Source organism: Symphalangus syndactylus, chromosome 14 (assembly GCF_028878055.3).
Source record: "Symphalangus syndactylus isolate Jambi chromosome 14, NHGRI_mSymSyn1-v2.1_pri, whole genome shotgun sequence".
Taxonomy (NCBI): domain Eukaryota; kingdom Metazoa; phylum Chordata; class Mammalia; order Primates; family Hylobatidae; genus Symphalangus; species Symphalangus syndactylus.
The window spans coordinates 59,457,384-59,480,824 of NC_072436.2; positions in this window are offsets into that span (position 1 = coordinate 59,457,384).

Below are 23,441 nucleotides of genomic sequence, written 5' to 3' on the forward strand. Positions count from 1 at the left end.
AACTTCTCAATCAAAAGTAATGTTAAATTCTGTTAGTTGAATGCACAGAACAGAAAGAAGTTTCGCAGAATGCTTCTGTGTAGTTTTTATTTGAAGTTATTCCTTTTTCCACTATAGGCCCCTTAGCGCTCCGAATGTCCACTTGCACTTTCTACAGAAAGAGTGTTTCAGATGTGCACAATCCAAAGTAAGGTTCAACTCTGTTAGTTGAATGCAAAGAAGAGAAAGAAGTTTCACAGAATGCTTCTGTGTTGTTTTTATTTGAAGATATTCCTTTTTCCACTTAAGGATCCTAAGCCCTCCAAATGTCCACTTGCAGTTTCTACAGAAAGAGTGTTTCAGAACTGCTCAATGCAAAGTAAAGTTCAACTCTTTTAGCTGAATGCACAGAAAAGAAAGAAGTTTCACAGAATGTTTCTGTGTAGCTTTTATTTGAAGATAGTCCTGTTTCCACTATAGGCCCTTTATCGCTCCGATTGTCCACTTGCAATTTCTACAGAAAGTGTGCTTCAGAACTGCTCATTAAAAAGTAAGGTTCAACTCTGTTAGTTGAATGCACAGAACAGAAAGAAGTTTCGCAGAATGCTTCTCTGTAGTTTTTATTTGAAGATATTCCTTTTTCCAATAGAGGACCCTTGGCGCTCCAATTGTTCACTTGCAGTTTCCCCAGAAGGAGTGTTTCAGAACTTCTCAATCAAAAGTAATGTTAAATCCTGTTAGTTGAATGCACAGAACAGAAAGAAGTTTCGCAGAATGCTTCTGTGTAGTTCTTACTTGAAGATATTCCTTTTTCCACTAAAGGCCCCTTAGCGCTCAGAATGTCCACTTGCAGCTACTGCAGAGAGAGTGTTTCAGAGCTGCTCAATTAAAAGTAAGCTTCAACTCTGTTAACCGAATGTTCAGAGCCCAAAGAAGTTTCACACAATGCTTCTGTGTAGTTTTTATTTGAAGATATTTCTTCTTCCACTATAGGCCCCTTAGTGCTCTGAATATCCACTTCCAGTTTCTACAGAGAGAGTGTTTCAGAACTGCTGAATCAAAAGTAAGCTTCAACTGTGTTAGTTGAATGCACAGAACAGAAAGAAATTTCACAGAATGCTTCTGTGTAGTTTTTATTTGAAGTTATTCCTTTTTCCACTATAGGCCCCTTAGCGCTCCGAATGTCCACTTGCACTTTCTACAGAAAGAGTGTTTCAGATGTGCACAATCCAAAGTAAGCTTCAAGTCTGCTAGTTGAAAGCGCAGAACAGAGAGAAGTTTCACAGAATACTTCTGTGTAGTTTTTATTGGAAGATATTCCTTTTTCCAATGTAGGCCCCTTAGCGATCGGAATGTCCACTTGCAGTTTCCGCAGAAGCAGTGTTTCAGAACTGCTGAATCAAAAGTAAGGCTCAACTCTGTTAGTTGAATTCAAAGAAGAGAAAGAAGTTTCACTGAATGCTTCTGTGTTGTTTTTATTTGAAGATATTCCTTTTTCAACTAAAGGATCCTAAGCCCTCCAAATGTCCACTTGCAGTTTCTACAGAAAGAGTGTTTCAGAACTGCTCAATGCAAAGTACAGTTCAACTCTTTTAGTTGAATGCACAGAACAGAAAGAAGTTTCACAGAATGCTTCTGTGTAGCTTTTATTTGAAGATACTCCTCTTTCCACTATAGGCCCTTTAGCGCTCCGATTGTCCACATGTAATTTCTACAGAAAGTTTGCTTCAGAACTGCTCACTAAAAAGTAAGGTTCAACTCTGTTAGTTGAATGCACAGAACAGAAAGAAGTTTCGCAGAATGCTTCTCTGTAGTTTTTATTTGAAGATATTCCTTTTTCCAATAGAGGACCCTTGGCGCTCCAATTGTTCACTTGCAGTTTCCCCAGAAGGAGTGTTTCAGAACTTCTCAATCAAAAGTAATGTTAAATTCTGTTAGTTGAATGCACAGAACAGAAAGAAGTTTCGCAGAATGCTTCTGTGTAGTTTTTATTTGAAGTTATTCCTTTTTCCACTATAGGCCCCTTAGCGCTCCGAATGTCCACTTGCACTTTCTACAGAAAGAGTGTTTCAGATGTGCACAATCCAAAGTAAGGTTCAACTCTGTTAGTTGAATGCAAAGAAGAGAAAGAAGTTTCACAGAATGCTTCTGTGTTGTTTTTATTTGAAGATATTCCTTTTTCCACTTAAGGATCCTAAGCCCTCCAAATGTCCACTTGCAGTTTCTACAGAAAGAGTGTTTCAGATGTGCACAATCCAAAGTAAGCTTCAAGTCTGCTAGTTGAAAGCGCAGAACAGAGAGAAGTTTCACAGAATACTTCTGTGTAGTTTTTTTTGGAAGATATTCCTTTTTCCAATGTAGGCCCCTTAGCGATCGGAATGTCCACTTGCAGTTTCCGCAGAAGCAGTGTTTCAGAACTGCTGAATCAAAAGTAAGGCTCAACTCTGTTAGTTGAATTCAAAGAAGAGAAAGAAGTTTCACTGAATGCTTCTGTGTTGTTTTTATTTGAAGATATTCCTTTTTCAACTAAAGGATCCTAAGCCCTCCAAATGTCCACTTGCAGTTTCTACAGAAAGAGTGTTTCAGAACTGCTCAATGCAAAGTACAGTTCAACTCTTTTAGTTGAATGCACAGAACAGAAAGAAGTTTCACAGAATGCTTCTGTGTAGCTTTTATTTGAAGATACTCCTCTTTCCACTATAGGCCCTTTAGCGCTCCGATTGTCCACATGTAATTTCTACAGAAAGTTTGCTTCAGAACTGCTCACTAAAAAGTAAGGTTCAACTCTGTTAGTTGAATGCACAGAACAGAAAGAAGTTTCGCAGAATGCTTCTCTGTAGTTTTTATTTGAAGATATTCCTTTTTCCATTAGAGGACCCTTGGCGCTCCAATTGTTCACTTGCAGTTTCCCCAGAAGGAGTGTTTCAGAACTTCTCAATCAAAAGTAATGTTAAATTCTGTTAGTTGAATGCACAGAACAGATAGAAGTTTCGCAGAATGCTTCTGTGTAGTTTTTATTTGAAGTTATTCCTTTTTCCACTATAGGCCCCTTAGCGCTCCGAATGTCCACTTGCACTTTCTACAGAAAGAGTGTTTCAGATGTGCACAATCCAAAGTAAGGTTCAACTCTGTTAGTTGAATGCAAAGAAGAGAAAGAAGTTTCACAGAATGCTTCTGTGTTGTTTTTATTTGAAGATATTCCTTTTTCCACTTAAGGATCCTAAGCCCTCCAAATGTCCACTTGCAGTTTCTACAGAAAGAGTGTTTCAGAACTGCTCAATGCAAAGTAAAGTTCAACTCTTTTAGCTGAATGCACAGAAAAGAAAGAAGTTTCACAGAATGTTTCTGTGTAGCTTTTATTTGAAGATAGTCCTGTTTCCACTATAGGCCCTTTATCGCTCCGATTGTCCACTTGCAATTTCTACAGAAAGTGTGCTTCAGAACTGCTCATTAAAAAGTAAGGTTCAACTCTGTTAGTTGAATGCACAGAAAAGAAAGAAGTTTCGCAGAATGCTTCTCTGTAGTTTTTATTTGAAGATATTCCTTTTTCCAATAGAGGACCCTTGGCGCTCCAATTGTTCACTTGCAGTTTCCCCAGAAGGAGTGTTTCAGAACTTCTCAATCAAAAGTAATGTTAAATCCTGTTAGTTGAATGCACAGAAGAGAAAGAAGTTTCGCAGAATGCTTCTGTGTAGTTCTTACTTGAAGATATTCCTTTTTCCACTAAAGGCCCCTTAGCGCTCAGAATGTCCACTTGCAGCTACTGCAGAGAGAGTGTTTCAGAGCTGCTCAATTAAAAGTAAGCTTCAACTCTGTTAACCGAATGTTCAGAGCCCAAAGAAGTTTCACACAATGCTTCTGTGTAGTTTTTATTTGAAGATATTTCTTCTTCCACTATAGGCCCCTTAGTGCTCTGAATATCCACTTCCTGTTTCTACAGAGAGAGTGTTTCAGAACTGCTGAATCAAAAGTAAGCTTCAACTGTGTTAGTTGAATGCACAGAACAGAAAGAAATTTCACAGAATGCTTCTGTGTAGTTTTTATTTGAAGTTATTCCTTTTTCCACTATAGGCCCCTTAGCGCTCCGAATGTCCACTTGCACTTTCTACAGAAAGAGTGTTTCAGATGTGCACAATCCAAAGTAAGCTTCAAGTCTGCTAGTTGAAAGCGCAGAACAGAGAGAAGTTTCACAGAATACTTCTGTGTAGTTTTTATTGGAAGATATTCCTTTTTCCAATGTAGGCCCCTTAGCGATCGGAATGTCCACTTGCAGTTTCCGCAGAAGCAGTGTTTTAGAACTGCTGAATCAAAAGTAAGGCTCAACTCTGTTAGTTGAATGCAAAGAAGAGAAAGAAGTTTCACTGAATGCTTCTGTGTTGTTTTTATTTGAAGATATTCCTTTTTCAACTAAAGGATCCTAAGCCCTCCAAATGTCCACTTGCAGTTTCTACAGAAAGAGTGTTTCAGAACTGCTCAATGCAAAGTAGAGTTCAACTCTTTTAGTTGAATGCACAGAACAGAAAGAAGTTTCACAGAATGCTTCTGTGTAGCTTTTATTTGAAGATACTCCTCTTTCCACTATAGGCCCTTTAGCGCTCCGATTGTCCACATGTAATTTCTAAAGAAAGTTTGCTTCAGAACTGCTCACTAAAAAGTAAGGTTCAACTCTGTTAGTTGAATGCACAGAACAGAAAGAAGTTTCGCAGAATGCTTCTCTGTAGTTTTTATTTGAAGATATTCCTTTTTCCAATAGAGGACCCTTGGCGCTCCAATTGTTCACTTGCAGTTTCCCCAGAAGGAGTGTTTCAGAACTTCTCAATCAAAAGTAATGTTAAATTCTGTTAGTTGAATGCACAGAACAGAAAGAAGTTTCGCAGAATGCTTCTGTGTAGTTTTTATTTGAAGTTAGTCCTTTTTCCACTATAGGCCCCTTAGCGCTCCGAATGTCCACTTGCACTTTCTACAGAAAGAGTGTTTCAGATGTGCACAATCCAAAGTAAGGTTCAACTCTGTTAGTTGAATGCAAAGAAGAGAAAGAAGTTTCACAGAATGCTTCTGTGTTGTTTTTATTTGAAGATATTCCTTTTTCCACTTAAGGATCCTAAGCCCTCCAAATGTCCACTTACAGTTTCTACAGAAAGAGTGTTTCAGAACTGCTCAATGCAAAGTAAAGTTCAACTCTTTTAGCTGAATGCACAGAAAAGAAGGAAGTTTCACAGAATGTTTCTGTGTAGCTTTTATTTGAAGATAGTCCTGTTTCCACTATAGGCCCTTTATCGCTCCGATTGTCCACTTGCAATTTCTACAGAAAGTGTGCTTCAGAACTGCTCATTAAAAAGTAAGGTTCAACTCTGTTAGTTGAATGCACAGAACAGAAAGAAGTTTCGCAGAATGCTTCTCTGTAGTTTTTATTTGAAGATATTCCTTTTTCCAATAGAGGACCCTTGGCGCTCCAATTGTTCACTTGCAGTTCCCCCAGAAGGAGTGTTTCAGAACTTCTCAATCAAAAGTAATGTTAAATCCTGTTAGTTGAATGCACAGAACAGAAAGAAGTTTCGCAGAATGCTTCTGTGTAGTTCTTACTTGAAGATATTCCTTTTTCCACTAAAGGCCCCTTAGCGCTCAGAATGTCCACTTGCAGCTACTGCAGAGAGAGTGTTTCAGAGCTGCTCAATTAAAAGTAAGCTTCAACTCTGTTAACCGAATGTTCAGAGCCCAAAGAAGTTTCACACAATGCTTCTGTGTAGTTTTTATTTGAAGATATTTCTTCTTCCACTATAGGCCCCTTAGTGCTCTGAATATCCACTTCCAGTTTCTACAGAGAGAGTGTTTCAGAACTGCTGCATCAAAAGTAAGCTTCAACTGTGTTAGTTGAATGCACAGAACAGAAAGAAATTTCACAGAATGCTTCTGTGTAGTTTTTATTTGAAGTTATTCCTTTTTCCACTATAGGCCCCTTAGCGCTCCGAATGTCCACTTGCACTTTCTACAGAAAGAGTGTTTCAGATGTGCACAATCCAAAGTAAGCTTCAAGTCTGCTAGTTGAAAGCGCAGAACAGAGAGAAGTTTCACAGAATACTTCTGTGTAGTTTTTATTGGAAGATATTCCTTTTTCCAATGTAGGCCCCTTAGCGATCGGAATGTCCACTTGCAGTTTCCGCAGAAGCAGTGTTTCAGAACTGCTGAATCAAAAGTAAGGCTCAACTCTGTTAGTTGAATTCAAAGAAGAGAAAGAAGTTTCACTGAATGCTTCTGTGTTGTTTTTATTTGAAGATATTCCTTTTTCAACTAAAGGATCCTAAGCCCTCCAAATGTCCACTTGCAGTTTCTACAGAAAGAGTGTTTCAGAACTGCTCAATGCAAAGTACAGTTCAACTCTTTTAGTTGAATGCACAGAACAGAAAGAAGTTTCACAGAATGCTTCTGTGTAGCTTTTATTTGAAGATACTCCTCTTTCCACTATAGGCCCTTTAGCGCTCCGATTGTCCACATGTAATTTCTACAGAAAGTTTGCTTCAGAACTGCTCACTAAAAAGTAAGGTTCAACTCTGTTAGTTGAATGCACAGAACAGAAAGAAGTTTCGCAGAATGCTTCTCTGTAGTTTTTATTTGAAGATATTCCTTTTTCCAATAGAGGACCCTTGGCGCTCCAATTGTTCACTTGCAGTTTCCCCAGAAGGAGTGTTTCAGAACTTCTCAATCAAAAGTAATGTTAAATTCTGTTAGTTGAATGCACAGAACAGAAAGAAGTTTCGCAGAATGCTTCTGTGTAGTTTTTATTTGAAGTTATTCCTTTTTCCACTATAGGCCCCTTAGCGCTCCGAATGTCCACTTGCACTTTCTACAGAAAGAGTGTTTCAGATGTGCACAATCCAAAGTAAGGTTCAACTCTGTTAGTTGAATGCAAAGAAGAGAAAGAAGTTTCACAGAATGCTTCTGTGTTGTTTTTATTTGAAGATATTCCTTTTTCCACTTAAGGATCCTAAGCCCTCCAAATGTCCACTTGCAGTTTCTACAGAAAGAGTGTTTCAGAACTGCTCAATGCAAAGTAAAGTTCAACTCTTTTAGCTGAATGCACAGAAAAGAAAGAAGTTTCACAGAATGTTTCTGTGTAGCTTTTATTTGAAGATAGTCCTGTTTCCACTATAGGCCCTTTATCGCTCCGATTGTCCACTTGCAATTTCTACAGAAAGTGTGCTTCAGAACTGCTCATTAAAAAGTAAGGTTCAACTCTGTTAGTTGAATGCACAGAACAGAAAGAAGTTTCGCAGAATGCTTCTCTGTAGTTTTTATTTGAAGATATTCCTTTTTCCAATAGAGGACCCTTGGCGCTCCAATTGTTCACTTGCAGTTTCCCCAGAAGGAGTGTTTCAGAACTTCTCAATCAAAAGTAATGTTAAATCCTGTTAGTTGAATGCACAGAACAGAAAGAAGTTTCGCAGAATGCTTCTGTGTAGTTCTTACTTGAAGATATTCCTTTTTCCACTAAAGGCCCCTTAGCGCTCAGAATGTCCACTTGCAGCTACTGCAGAGAGAGTGTTTCAGAGCTGCTCAATTAAAAGTAAGCTTCAACTCTGTTAACCGAATGTTCAGAGCCCAAAGAAGTTTCACACAATGCTTCTGTGTAGTTTTTATTTGAAGATATTTCTTCTTCCACTATAGGCCCCTTAGTGCTCTGAATATCCACTTCCAGTTTCTACAGAGAGAGTGTTTCAGAACTGCTGAATCAAAAGTAAGCTTCAACTGTGTTAGTTGAATGCACAGAACAGAAAGAAATTTCACAGAATGCTTCTGTGTAGTTTTTATTTGAAGTTATTCCTTTTTCCACTATAGGCCCCTTAGCGCTCCGAATGTCCACTTGCACTTTCTACAGAAAGAGTGTTTCAGATGTGCACAATCCAAAGTAAGCTTCAAGTCTGCTAGTTGAAAGCGCAGAACAGAGAGAAGTTTCACAGAATACTTCTGTGTAGTTTTTATTGGAAGATATTCCTTTTTCCAATGTAGGCCCCTTAGCGATCGGAATGTCCACTTGCAGTTTCCGCAGAAGCAGTGTTTTAGAACTGCTGAATCAAAAGTAAGGCTCAACTCTGTTAGTTGAATGCAAAGAAGAGAAAGAAGTTTCACTGAATGCTTCTGTGTTGTTTTTATTTGAAGATATTCCTTTTTCAACTAAAGGATCTTAAGCCCTCCAAATGTCCACTTGCAGTTTCTACAGAAAGAGTGTTTCAGAACTGCTCAATGCAAAGTACAGTTCAACTCTTTTAGTTGAATGCACAGAACAGAAAGAAGTTTCACAGAATGCTTCTGTGTAGCTTTTATTTGAAGATACTCCTCTTTCCACTATAGGCCCTTTAGCGCTCCGATTGTCCACATGTAATTTCTACAGAAAGTTTGCTTCAGAACTGCTCACTAAAAAGTAAGGTTCAACTCTGTTAGTTGAATGCACAGAACAGAAAGAAGTTTAGCAGAATGCTTCTCTGTAGTTTTTATTTGAAGATATTCCTTTTTCCAATAGAGGACCCTTGGCGCTCCAATTGTTCACTTGCAGTTTCCCCAGAAGGAGTGTTTCAGAACTTCTCAATCAAAAGTAATGTTAAATTCTGTTAGTTGAATGCACAGAACAGAAAGAAGTTTCGCAGAATGCTTCTGTGTAGTTTTTATTTGAAGTTATTCCTTTTTCCACTATAGGCCCCTTAGCGCTCCGAATGTACACTTGCACTTTCTACAGAAAGAGTGTTTCAGATGTGCACAATCCAAAGTAAGGTTCAACTCTGTTAGTTGAATGCAAAGAAGAGAAAGAAGTTTCACAGAATGCTTCTGTGTTGTTTTTATTTGAAGATATTCCTTTTTCCACTTAAGGATCCTAAGCCCTCCAAATGTCCACTTGCAGTTTCTACAGAAAGAGTGTTTCAGAACTGCTCAATGCAAAGTAAAGTTCAACTCTTTTAGCTGAATGCACAGAAAAGAAAGAAGTTTCACAGAATGTTTCTGTGTAGCTTTTATTTGAAGATAGTCCTGTTTCCACTATAGGCCCTTTATCGCTCTGATTGTCCACTTGCAATTTCTACAGAAAGTGTGCTTCAGAACTGCTCATTAAAAAGTAAGGTTCAACTCTGTTAGTTGAATCCACAGAACAGAAAGAAGTTTCGCAGAATGCTTCTCTGTAGTTTTTATATGAAGATATTCCTTTTTCCAATAGAGGACCCTTGGCGCTCCAATTGTTCACTTGCAGTTTCCCCAGAAGGAGTGTTTCAGAACTTCTCAATCAAAAGTAATGTTAAATCCTGTTAGTTGAATGCACAGAACAGAAAGAAGTTTCGCAGAATGCTTCTGTGTAGTTCTTACTTGAAGATATTCCTTTTTCCACTAAAGGCCCCTTAGCGCTCAGAATGTCCACTTGCAGCTACTGCAGAGAGAGTGTTTCAGAGCTGCTCAATTAAAAGTAAGCTTCAACTCTGTTAACCGAATGTTCAGAGCCCAAAGAAGTTTCACACAATGCTTCTGTGTAGTTTTTATTTGAAGATATTTCTTCTTCCACTATAGGCCCCTTAGTGCTCTGAATATCCACTTCCTGTTTCTACAGAGAGAGTGTTTCAGAACTGCTGAATCAAAAGTAAGCTTCAACTGTGTTAGTTGAATGCACAGAACAGAAAGAAATTTCACAGAATGCTTCTGTGTAGTTTTTATTTGAAGTTATTCCTTTTTCCACTATAGGCCCCTTAGCGCTCCGAATGTCCACTTGCACTTTCTACAGAAAGAGTGTTTCAGATGTGCACAATCCAAAGTAAGCTTCAAGTCTGCTAGTTGAAAGCGCAGAACAGAGAGAAGTTTCACAGAATACTTCTGTGTAGTTTTTATTGGAAGATATTCCTTTTTCCAATGTAGGCCCCTTAGCGATCGGAATGTCCACTTGCAGTTTCCGCAGAAGCAGTGTTTTAGAACTGCTGAATCAAAAGTAAGGCTCAACTCTGTTAGTTGAATGCAAAGAAGAGAAAGAAGTTTCACTGAATGCTTCTGTGTTGTTTTTATTTGAAGATATTCCTTTTTCAACTAAAGGATCCTAAGCCCTCCAAATGTCCACTTGCAGTTTCTACAGAAAGAGTGTTTCAGAACTGCTCAATGCAAAGTAGAGTTCAACTCTTTTAGTTGAATGCACAGAACAGAAAGAAGTTTCACAGAATGCTTCTGTGTAGCTTTTATTTGAAGATACTCCTCTTTCCACTATAGGCCCTTTAGCGCTCCGATTGTCCACATGTAATTTCTACAGAAAGTTTGCTTCAGAACTGCTCACTAAAAAGTAAGGTTCAACTCTGTTAGTTGAATGCACAGAACAGAAAGAAGTTTCGCAGAATGCTTCTCTGTAGTTTTTATTTGAAGATATTCCTTTTTCCAATAGAGGACCCTTGGCGCTCCAATTGTTCACTTGCAGTTTCCCCAGAAGGAGTGTTTCAGAACTTCTCAATCAAAAGTAATGTTAAATTCTGTTAGTTGAATGCACAGAACAGAAAGAAGTTTCGCAGAATGCTTCTGTGTAGTTTTTATTTGAAGTTATTCCTTTTTCCACTATAGGCCCCTTAGCGCTCCGAATGTCCACTTGCACTTTCTACAGAAAGAGTGTTTCAGATGTGCACAATCCAAAGTAAGGTTCAACTCTGTTAGTTGAATGCAAAGAAGAGAAAGAAGTTTCACAGAATGCTTCTGTGTTGTTTTTATTTGAAGATATTCCTTTTTCCACTTAAGGATCCTAAGCCCTCCAAATGTCCACTTGCAGTTTCTACAGAAAGAGTGTTTCAGAACTGCTCAATGCAAAGTAAAGTTCAACTCTTTTAGCTGAATGCACAGAAAAGAAAGAAGTTTCACAGAATGTTTCTGTGTAGCTTTTATTTGAAGATAGTCCTGTTTCCACTATAGGCCCTTTATCGCTCCGATTGTCCACTTGCAATTTCTACAGAAAGTGTGCTTCAGAACTGCTCATTAAAAAGTAAGGTTCAACTCTGTTAGTTGAATGCACAGAAAAGAAAGAAGTTTTGCAGAATGCTTCTCTGTAGTTTTTATTTGAAGATATTCCTTTTTCCAATAGAGGACCCTTGGCGCTCCAATTGTTCACTTGCAGTTTCCCCAGAAGGAGTGTTTCAGAACTTCTCAATCAAAAGTAATGTTAAATCCTGTTAGTTGAATGCACAGAACAGAAAGAAGTTTCGCAGAATGCTTCTGTGTAGTTCTTACTTGAAGATATTCCTTTTTCCACTAAAGGCCCCTTAGCGCTCAGAATGTCCACTTGCAGCTACTGCAGAGAGAGTGTTTCAGAGCTGCTCAATTAAAAGTAAGCTTCAACTCTGTTAACCGAATGTTCAGAGCCCAAAGAAGTTTCACACAATGCTTCTGTGTAGTTTTTATTTGAAGATATTTCTTCTTCCACTATAGGCCCCTTAGTGCTCTGAATATCCACTTCCTGTTTCTACAGAGAGAGTGTTTCAGAACTGCTGAATCAAAAGTAAGCTTCAACTGTGTTAGTTGAATGCACAGAACAGAAAGAAATTTCACAGAATGCTTCTGTGTAGTTTTTATTTGAAGTTATTCCTTTTTCCACTAGAGGCCCCTTAGCGCTCCGAATATCCACTTGCACTTTCTACAGAAAGAGTGTTTCAGATGTGCACAATCCAAAGTAAGCTTCAAGTCTGCTAGTTGAAAGCGCAGAACAGAGAGAAGTTTCACAGAATACTTCTGTGTAGTTTTTATTGGAAGATATTCCTTTTTCCAATGTAGGCCCCTTAGCGATCGGAATGTCCACTTGCAGTTTCCGCAGAAGCAGTGTTTTAGAACTGCTGAATCAAAAGTAAGGCTCAACTCTGTTAGTTGAATGCAAAGAAGAGAAAGAAGTTTCACTGAATGCTTCTGTGTTGTTTTTATTTGAAGATATTCCTTTTTCAACTAAAGGATCCTAAGCCCTCCAAATGTCCACTTGCAGTTTCTACAGAAAGAGTGTTTCAGAACTGCTCAATGCAAAGTACAGTTCAACTCTTTTAGTTGAATGCACAGAACAGAAAGAAGTTTCACAGAATGCTTCTGTGTAGCTTTTATTTGAAGATACTCCTCTTTCCACTATAGGCCCTTTAGCGCTCCGATTGTCCACATGTAATTTCTACAGAAAGTTTGCTTCAGAACTGCTCACTAAAAAGTAAGGTTCAACTCTGTTAGTTGAATGCACAGAACAGAAAGAAGTTTCGCAGAATGCTTCTCTGTAGTTTTTATTTGAAGATATTCCTTTTTCCAATAGAGGACCCTTGGCGCTCCAATTGTTCACTTGCAGTTTCCCCAGAAGGAGTGTTTCAGAACTTCTCAATCAAAAGTAATGTTAAATTCTGTTAGTTGAATGCACAGAACAGAAAGAAGTTTCGCAGAATGCTTCTGTGTAGTTTTTATTTGAAGTTATTCCTTTTTCCACTATAGGCCCCTTAGCGCTCCGAATGTCCACTTGCACTTTCTACAGAAAGAGTGTTTCAGATGTGCACAATCCAAAGTAAGGTTCAACTCTGTTAGTTGAATGCAAAGAAGAGAAAGAAGTTTCACAGAATGCTTCTGTGTTGTTTTTATTTGAAGATATTCCTTTTTCCACTTAAGGATCCTAAGCCCTCCAAATGTCCACTTGCAGTTTCTACAGAAAGAGTGTTTCAGAACTGCTCAATGCAAAGTAAAGTTCAACTCTTTTAGCTGAATGCACAGAAAAGAAAAAGTTTCACAGAATGTTTCTGTGTAGCTTTTATTTGAAGATAGTCCTGTTTCCACTATAGGCCCTTTATCGCTCCGATTGTCCACTTGCAATTTCTACAGAAAGTGTGCTTCAGAACTGCTCATTAAAAAGTAAGGTTCAACTCTGTTAGTTGAATGCACAGAACAGAAAGAAGTTTCGCAGAATGCTTCTCTGTAGTTTTTATTTGAAGATATTCCTTTTTCCAATAGAGGACCCTTGGCGCTCCAATTGTTCACTTGCAGTTTCCCCAGAAGGAGTGTTTCAGAACTTCTCAATCAAAAGTAATGTTAAATTCTGTTAGTTGAATGCACAGAACAGAAAGAAGTTTCGCAGAATGCTTCTGTGTAGTTTTTATTTGAAGTTATTCCTTTTTCCACTATAGGCCCCTTAGCGCTCCGAATGTCCACTTGCACTTTCTACAGAAAGAGTGTTTCAGATGTGCACAATCCAAAGTAAGGTTCAACTCTGTTAGTTGAATGCAAAGAAGAGAAAGAAGTTTCACAGAATGCTTCTGTGTTGTTTTTATTTGAAGATATTCCTTTTTCCACTTAAGGATCCTAAGCCCTCCAAATGTCCACTTGCAGTTTCTACAGAAAGAGTGTTTCAGAACTGCTCAATGCAAAGTAAAGTTCAACTCTTTTAGCTGAATGCACAGAAAAGAAAGAAGTTTCACAGAATGTTTCTGTGTAGCTTTTATTTGAAGATAGTCCTGTTTCCACTATAGGCCCTTTATCGCTCCGATTGTCCACTTGCAATTTCTACAGAAAGTGTGCTTCAGAACTGCTCATTAAAAAGTAAGGTTCAACTCTGTTAGTTGAATGCACAGAACAGAAAGAAGTTTCGCAGAATGCTTCTCTGTAGTTTTTATTTGAAGATATTCCTTTTTCCAATAGAGGACCCTTGGCGCTCCAATTGTTCACTTGCAGTTTCCCCAGAAGGAGTGTTTCAGAACTTCTCAATCAAAAGTAATGTTAAATCCTGTTAGTTGAATGCACAGAACAGAAAGAAGTTTCGCAGAATGCTTCTGTGTAGTTCTTACTTGATGATATTCCTTTTTCCACTAAAGGCCCCTTAGCGCTCAGAATGTCCACTTGCAGCTACTGCAGAGAGAGTGTTTCAGAGCTGCTCAATTAAAAGTAAGCTTCAACTCTGTTAACCGAATGTTCAGAGCCCAAAGAAGTTTCACACAATGCTTCTGTGTAGTTTTTATTTGAAGATATTTCTTCTTCCACTATAGGCCCCTTAGTGCTCTGAATATCCACTTCCAGTTTCTACAGAGAGAGTGTTTCAGAACTGCTGAATCAAAAGTAAGCTTCAACTGTGTTAGTTGAATGCACAGAACAGAAAGAAATTTCACAGAATGCTTCTGTGTAGTTTTTATTTGAAGTTATTCCTTTTTCCACTATAGGCCCCTTAGCGCTCCGAATGTCCACTTGCACTTTCTACAGAAAGAGTGTTTCAGATGTGCACAATCCAAAGTAAGCTTCAAGTCTGCTAGTTGAAAGCGCAGAACAGAGAGAAGTTTCACAGAATACTTCTGTGTAGTTTTTATTGGAAGATATTCCTTTTTCCAATGTAGGCCCCTTAGCGATCGGAATGTCCACTTGCAGTTTCCGCAGAAGCAGTGTTTTAGAACTGCTGAATCAAAAGTAAGGCTCAGCTCTGTTAGTTGAATGCAAAGAAGAGAAAGAAGTTTCACTGAATGCTTCTGTGTTGTTTTTATTTGAAGATATTCCTTTTTCAACTAAAGGATCTTAAGCCCTCCAAATGTCCACTTGCAGTTTCTACAGAAAGAGTGTTTCAGAACTGCTCAATGCAAAGTACAGTTCAACTCTTTTAGTTGAATGCACAGAACAGAAAGAAGTTTCACAGAATGCTTCTGTGTAGCTTTTATTTGAAGATACTCCTCTTTCCACTATAGGCCCTTTAGCGCTCCGATTGTCCACATGTAATTTCTACAGAAAGTTTGCTTCAGAACTGCTCACTAAAAAGTAAGGTTCAAATCTGTTAGTTGAATGCACAGAACAGAAAGAAGTTTCGCAGAATGCTTCTCTGTAGTTTTTATTTGAAGATATTCCTTTTTCCAATAGAGGACCCTTGGCGCTCCAATTGTTCACTTGCAGTTTCCCCAGAAGGAGTGTTTCAGAACTTCTCAATCAAAAGTAATGTTAAATTCTGTTAGTTGAATGCACAGAACAGAAAGAAGTTTCGCAGAATGCTTCTGTGTAGTTTTTATTTGAAGTTATTCCTTTTTCCACTATAGGCCCCTTAGCGCTCCGAATGTACACTTGCACTTTCTACAGAAAGAGTGTTTCAGATGTGCACAATCCAAAGTAAGGTTCAACTCTGTTAGTTGAATGCAAAGAAGAGAAAGAAGTTTCACAGAATGCTTCTGTGTTGTTTTTATTTGAAGATATTCCTTTTTCCACTTAAGGATCCTAAGCCCTCCAAATGTCCACTTGCAGTTTCTACAGAAACAGTGTTTCAGAACTGCTCAATGCAAAGTAAAGTTCAACTCTTTTAGCTGAATGCACAGAAAAGAAAGAAGTTTCACAGAATGTTTCTGTGTAGCTTTTATTTGAAGATAGTCCTGTTTCCACTATAGGCCCTTTATCGCTCTGATTGTCCACTTGCAATTTCTACAGAAAGTGTGCTTCAGAACTGCTCATTAAAAAGTAAGGTTCAACTCTGTTAGTTGAATCCACAGAACAGAAAGAAGTTTCGCAGAATGCTTCTCTGTAGTTTTTATATGAAGATATTCCTTTTTCCAATAGAGGACCCTTGGCGCTCCAATTGTTCACTTGCAGTTTCCCCAGAAGGAGTGTTTCAGAACTTCTCAATCAAAAGTAATGTTAAATCCTGTTAGTTGAATGCACAGAACAGAAAGAAGTTTCGCAGAATGCTTCTGTGTAGTTCTTACTTGAAGATATTCCTTTTTCCACTAAAGGCCCCTTAGCGCTCAGAATGTCCACTTGCAGCTACTGCAGAGAGAGTGTTTCAGAGCTGCTCAATTAAAAGTAAGCTTCAACTCTGTTAACCGAATGTTCAGAGCCCAAAGAAGTTTCACACAATGCTTCTGTGTAGTTTTTATTTGAAGATATTTCTTCTTCCACTATAGGCCCCTTAGTGCTCTGAATATCCACTTCCTGTTTCTACAGAGAGAGTGTTTCAGAACTGCTGAATCAAAAGTAAGCTTCAACTGTGTTAGTTGAATGCACAGAACAGAAAGAAATTTCACAGAATGCTTCTGTGTAGTTTTTATTTGAAGTTATTCCTTTTTCCACTATAGGCCCCTTAGCGCTCCGAATGTCCACTTGCACTTTCTACAGAAAGAGTGTTTCAGATGTGCACAATCCAAAGTAAGCTTCAAGTCTGCTAGTTGAAAGCGCAGAACAGAGAGAAGTTTCACAGAATACTTCTGTGTAGTTTTTATTGGAAGATATTCCTTTTTCCAATGTAGGCCCCTTAGCGATCGGAATGTCCACTTGCAGTTTCCGCAGAAGCAGTGTTTCAGAACTGCTGAATCAAAAGTAAGGCTCAACTCTGTTAGTTGAATGCAAAGAAGAGAAAGGAGTTTCACTAAATGCTTCTGTGTTGTTTTTATTTGAAGATATTCCTTTTTCAACTAAAGGATCCTAAGCCCTCCAAATGTCCACTTGCAGTTTCTACAGAAAGAGTGTTTCAGAACTGCTCAATGCAAAGTACAGTTCAACTCTTTTAGTTGAATGCACAGAACAGAAAGAAGTTTCACAGAATGCTTCTGTGTAGCTTTTATTTGAAGATACTCCTCTTTCCACTATAGGCCCTTTAGCGCTCCGATTGTCCACATGTAATTTCTACAGAAAGTTTGCTTCAGAACTGCTCACTAAAAAGTAAGGTTCAACTCTGTTAGTTGAATGCACAGAACAGAAAGAAGTTTCGCAGAATGCTTCTCTGTAGTTTTTATTTGAAGATATTCCTTTTTCCAATAGAGGACCCTTGGCGCTCCAATTGTTCACTTGCAGTTTCCCCAGAAGGAGTGTTTCAGAACTTCTCAATCAAAAGTAATGTTAAATTCTGTTAGTTGAATGCACAGAACAGAAAGAAGTTTCGCAGAATGCTTCTGTGTAGTTTTTATTTGAAGTTAGTCCTTTTTCCACTATAGGCCCCTTAGCGCTCCGAATGTCCACTTGCACTTTCTACAGAAAGAGTGTTTCAGATGTGCACAATCCAAAGTAAGGTTCAACTCTGTTAGTTGAATGCAAAGAAGAGAAAGAAGTTTCACAGAATGCTTCTGTGTTGTTTTTATTTGAAGATATTCCTTTTTCCACTTAAGGATCCTAAGCCCTCCAAATGTCCACTTGCAGTTTCTACAGAAAGAGTGTTTCAGAACTGCTCAATGCAAAGTAAAGTTCAACTCTTTTAGCTGAATGCACAGAAAAGAAAGAAGTTTCACAGAATGTTTCTGTGTAGCTTTTATTTGAAGATAGTCCTGTTTCCACTATAGGCCCTTTATCGCTCCGATTGTCCACTTGCAATTTCTACAGAAAGTGTGCCTCAGAACTGCTCATTAAAAAGTAAGGTTCAACTCTGTTAGTTGAATGCACAGAACAGAAAGAAGTTTCGCAGAATGCTTCTCTGTAGTTTTTATTTGAAGATATTCCTTTTTCCAATAGAGGACCCTTGGCGCTCCAATTGTTCACTTGCAGTTTCCCCAGAAGGAGTGTTTCAGAACTTCTCAATCAAAAGTAATGTTAAATCCTGTTAGTTGAATGCACAGAACAGAAAGAAGTTTCGCAGAATGCTTCTGTGTAGTTCTTACTTGAAGATATTCCTTTTTCCACTAAAGGCCCCTTAGCGCTCAGAATGTCCACTTGCAGCTACTGCAGAGAGAGTGTTTCAGAGCTGCTCAATTAAAAGTGAGCTTCAACTCTGTTAACCGAATGTTCAGAGCCCAAAGAAGTTTCACACAATGCTTCTGTGTAGTTTTTATTTGAAGATATTTCTTCTTCCACTATAGGCCCCTTAGTGCTCTGAATATCCACTTCCAGTTTCTACAGAGAGAGTGTTTCAGAACTGCTGAATCAAAAGTAAGCTTCAACTGTGTTAGTTGAATGCACAGAACAGAAAGAAATTTCACAGAATGCTTCTGTGTAGTTTTTATTTGAAGTTATTCCTTTTTCCACTATAGGCCCCTTAGCGCTCCGAATGTCCACTTGCACTTTCTACAGAAAGAGTGTTTCAGATGTGCACAATCCAAAGTAAGCTTCAAGTCTGCTAGTTGAAAGCGCAGAACAGAGAGAAGTTTCACAGAATACTTCTGTGTAGTTTTTATTGGAAGATATTCCTTTTTCCAATGTAGGCCCCTTAGCGATCGGAATGTCCACTTGCAGTTTCCGCAGAAGCAGTGTTTCAGAACTGCTGAATCAAAAGTAAGGCTCAACTCTGTTAGTTGAATTCAAAGAAGAGAAAGAAGTTTCACTGAATGCTTCTGTGTTGTTTTTATTTGAAGATATTCCTTTTTCAACTAAAGGATCCTAAGCCCTCCAAATGTCCACTTGCAGTTTCTACAGAAAGAGTGTTTCAGAACTGCTCAATGCAAAGTACAGTTCAACTCTTTTAGTTGAATGCACAGAACAGAAAGAAGTTTCACAGAATGCTTCTGTGTAGCTTTTATTTGAAGATACTCCTCTTTCCACTATAGGCCCTTTAGCGCTCCGATTGTCCACATGTAATTTCTACAGAAAGTTTGCTTCAGAACTGCTCACTAAAAAGTAAGGTTCAACTCTGTTAGTTGAATGCACAGAACAGAAAGAAGTTTCGCAGAATGCTTCTCTGTAGTTTTTATTTGAAGATATTCCTTTTTCCAATAGAGGACCCTTGGCGCTCCAATGGTTCACTTGCAGTTTCCCCAGAAGGAGTGTTTCAGAACTTCTCAATCAAAAGTAATGTTAAATTCTGTTAGTTGAATGCACAGAACAGAAAGAAGTTTCGCAGAATGCTTCTGTGTAGTTTTTATTTGAAGTTATTCCTTTTTCCACTATAGGCCCCTTAGCGCTCCGAATGTCCACTTGCACTTTCTACAGAGTGTTTCAGATGTGCACAATCCAAAGTAAGGTTCAACTCTGTTAGTTGAATGCAAAGAAGAGAAAGAAGTTTCACAGAATGCTTCTGTGTTGTTCTTATTTGAAGATATTCCTTTTTCCACTTAAGGATCCTAAGCCCTCCAAATGTCCACTTGCAGTTTCTACAGAAAGAGTGTTTCAGAACTGCTCAATGCAAAGTAAAGTTCAACTCTTTTAGCTGAATGCACAGAAAAGAAAGAAGTTTCACAGAATGTTTCTGTGTAGCTTTTATTTGAAGATAGTCCTGTTTCCACTATAGGCCCTTTATCGCTCCGATTGTCCACTTGCAATTTCTACAGAAAGTGTGCCTCAGAACTGCTCATTAAAAAGTAAGGTTCAACTCTGTTAGTTGAATGCACAGAACAGAAAGAAGTTTCGCAGAATGCTTCTCTGTAGTTTTTATTTGAAGATATTCCTTTTTCCAATAGAGGACCCTTGGCGCTCCAATTGTTCACTTGCAGTTTCCCCAGAAGGAGTGTTTCAGAACTTCTCAATCAAAAGTAATGTTAAATCCTGTTAGTTGAATGCACAGAACAGAAAGAAGTTTCGCAGAATGCTTCTGTGTAGTTCTTACTTGAAGATATTCCTTTTTCCACTAAAGGCCCCTTAGCGCTCAGAATGTCCACTTGCAGCTACTGCAGAGAGAGTGTTTCAGAGCTGCTCAATTAAAAGTAAGCTTCAACTCTGTTAACCGAATGTTCAGAGCCCAAAGAAGTTTCACACAATGCTTCTGTGTAGTTTTTATTTGAAGATATTTCTTCTTCCACTATAGGCCCCTTAGTGCTCTGAATATCCACTTCCAGTTTCTACAGAGAGAGTGTTTCAGAACTGCTGAATCAAAAGTAAGCTTCAACTGTGTTAGTTGAATGCACAGAACAGAAAGAAATTTCACAGAATGCTTCTGTGTAGTTTTTATTTGAAGTTATTCCTTTTTCCACTATAGGCCCCTTAGCGCTCCGAATGTCCACTTGCACTTTCTACAGAAAGAGTGTTTCAGATGTGCACAATCCAAAGTAAGCTTCAAGTCTGCTAGTTGAAAGCGCAGAACAGAGAGAAGTTTCACAGAATACTTCTGTGTAGTTTTTATTGGAAGATATTCCTTTTTCCAATGTAGGCCCCTTAGCGATCGGAATGTCCACTTGCAGTTTCCGCAGAAGCAGTGTTTCAGAACTGCTGAATCAAAAGTAAGGCTCAACTCTGTTAGTTGAATGCAAAGAAGAGAAAGAAGTTTCACTGAATGCTTCTGTGTTGTTTTTATTTGAAGATATTCCTTTTTCAACTAAAGGATCCTAAGCCCTCCAAATGTCCACTTGCAGTTTCTACAGAAAGAGTGTTTCAGAACTGCTCAATGCAAAGTACAGTTCAACTCTTTTAGTTGAATGCACAGAACAGAAAGAAGTTTCACAGAATGCTTCTGTGTAGCTTTTATTTGAAGATACTCCTCTTTCCACTATAGGCCCTTTAGCGCTCCGATTGTCCACATGTAATTTCTACAGAAAGTTTGCTTCAGAACTGCTCACTAAAAAGTAAGGTTCAACTCTGTTAGTTGAATGCACAGAACAGAAAGAAGTTTCGCAGAATGCTTCTCTGTAGTTTTTATTTGAAGATATTCCTTTTTCCAATAGAGGACCCTTGGCGCTCCAATTGTTCACTTGCAGTATCCCCAGAAGGAGTGTTTCACAACTTCTCAATCAAAAGTAATGTTAAATTCTGTTAGTTGAATGCACAGAACAGAAAGAAGTTTCGCAGAATGCTTCTGTGTAGTTTTTATTTGAAGTTATTCCTTTTTCCACTATAGGCCCCTTAGCGCTCCGAATGTCCACTTGCACTTTCTACAGAAAGAGTGTTTCAGATGTGCACAATCCAAAGTAAGGTTCACCTCTGTTAGTTGAATGCAAAGAAGAGAAAGTAGTTTCACAGAATGCTTCTGTGTTGTTTTTGTTTGAAGATATTCCTTTTTCCACTTAAGGATCCTAAGCCCTCCAAATGTCCACTTGCAGTTTCTACAGAAAGAGTGTTTCAGAACTGCTCAATGCAAAGTAAAGTTCAACTCTTTTAGCTGAATGCACAGAAAAGAAAGAAGTTTCACAGAATGTTTCTGTGTAGCTTTTATTTGAAGATAGTCCTGTTTCCACTATAGGCCCTTTATCGCTCCGATTGTCCACTTGCAATTTCTACAGAAAGTGTGCTTCAGAACTGCTCATTAAAAAGTAAGGTTCAACTCTGTTAGTTGAATGCACAGAACAGAAAGAAGTTTCGCAGAATGCTTCTCTGTAGTTTTTATTTGAAGATATTCCTTTTTCCAATAGAGGACCCTTGGCGCTCCAATTGTTCACTTGCAGTTTCCCCAGAAGGAGTGTTTCAGAACTTCTCAATCAAAAGTAATGTTAAATCCTGTTAGTTGAATGCACAGAACAGAAAGAAGTTTCACAGAATGCTTCTGTGTAGTTCTTACTTGAAGATATTCCTTTTTCCACTAAAGGCCCCTTAGCGCTCAGAATGTCCACTTGCAGCTACTGCAGAGAGAGTGTTTCAGAGCTGCTCAATTAAAAGTAAGCTTCAACTCTGTTAACCGAATGTTCAGAGCCCAAAGAAGTTTCACACAATGCTTCTGTGTAGTTTTTATTTGAAGATATTTCTTCTTCCACTATAGGCCCCTTAGTGCTCTGAATATCCACTTCCAGTTTCTACAGAGAGAGTGTTTCAGAACTGCTGAATCAAAAGTAAGCTTCAACTGTGTTAGTTGAATGCACAGAACAGAAAGAAATTTCACAGAATGCTTCTGTGTAGTTTTTATTTGAAGTTATTCCTTTTTCCACTATAGGCCCCTTAGCGCTCCGAATGTCCACTTGCACTTTCTACAGAAAGAGTGTTTCAGATGTGCACAATCCAAAGTAAGCTTCAAGTCTGCTAGTTGAAAGCGCAGAACAGAGAGAAGTTTCACAGAATACTTCTGTGTAGTTTTTATTGGAAGATATTCCTTTTTCCAATGTAGGCCCCTTAGCGATCGGAATGTCCACTTGCAGTTTCCGCAGAAGCAGTGTTTTAGAACTGCTGAATCAAAAGTAAGGCTCAACTCTGTTAGTTGAATGCAAAGAAGAGAAAGAAGTTTCACTGAATGCTTCTGTGTTGTTTTTATTTGAAGATATTCCTTTTTCAACTAAAGGATCTTAAGCCCTCCAAATGTCCACTTGCAGTTTCTACAGAAAGAGTGTTTCAGAACTGCTCAATGCAAAGTACAGTTCAACTCTTTTAGTTGAATGCACAGAACAGAAAGAAGTTTCACAGAATGCTTCTGTGTAGCTTTTATTTGAAGATAGTCCTCTTTCCACTATAGGCCCTTTAGCGCTCCGATTGTCCACATGTAATTTCTACAGAAAGTTTGCTTCAGAACTGCTCACTAAAAAGTAAGGTTCAACTCTGTTAGTTGAATGCACAGAACAGAAAGAAGTTTCGCAGAATGCTTCTCTGTAGTTTTTATTTGAAGATATTCCTTTTTCCAATAGAGGACCCTTGGCGCTCCAATTGTTCACTTGCAGTTTCCCCAGAAGGAGTGTTTCAGAACTTCTCAATCAAAAGTAATGTCAAATTCTGTTAGTTGAATGCACAGAACAGAAAGAAGTTTCGCAGAATGCTTCTGTGTAGTTCTTACTTGAAGATATTCCTTTTTCCACTAAAGGCCCCTTAGCGCTCAGAATGTCCACTTGCAGCTACTGCAGAGAGAGTGTTTCAGAGCTGCTCAATTAAAAGTAAGCTTCAACTCTGTTAACCGAATGTTCAGAGCCCAAAGAAGTTTCACACAATGCTTCTGTGTAGTTTTTATTTGAAGATATTTCTTCTTCCACTATAGGCCCCTTAGTGCTCTGAATATCCACTTCCAGTTTCTACAGAGAGAGTGTTTCAGAACTGCTGAATCAAAAGTAAGCTTCAACTGTGTTAGTTGAATGCACAGAACAGAAAGAAATTTCACAGAATGCTTCTGTGTAGTTTTTATTTGAAGTTATTCCTTTTTCCACTATAGGGCCCTTAGCGCTCCGAATGTCCACTTGCACTTTCTACAGAAAGAGTGTTTCAGATGTGCACAATCCAAAGTAAGCTTCAAGTCTGCTAGTTGAAAGCGCAGAACAGAGAGAAGTTTCACAGAATACTTCTGTGTAGTTTTTATTGGAAGATATTCCTTTTTCCAATGTAGGCCCCTTAGCGATCGGAATGTCCACTTGCAGTTTCCGCAGAAGCAGTGTTTCAGAACTGCTGAATCAAAAGTAAGGCTCAACTCTGTTAGTTGAATGCAAAGAAGAGAAAGAAGTTTCACTGAATGCTTCTGTGTTGTTTTTATTTGAAGATATTCCTTTTTCAACTAAAGGATCCTAAGCCCTCCAAATTTCCACTTGCAGTTTCTACAGAAAGAGTGTTTCAGAACTGCTCAATGCAAAGTACAGTTCAACTCTTTTAGTTGAATGCACAGAACAGAAAGAAGTTTCACAGAATGCTTCTGTGTAGCTTTTATTTGAAGATACTCCTCTTTCCACTATAGGCCCTTTAGCGCTCCGATTGTCCACATGTAATTTCTACAGAAAGTTTGCTTCAGAACTGCTCACTAAAAAGTA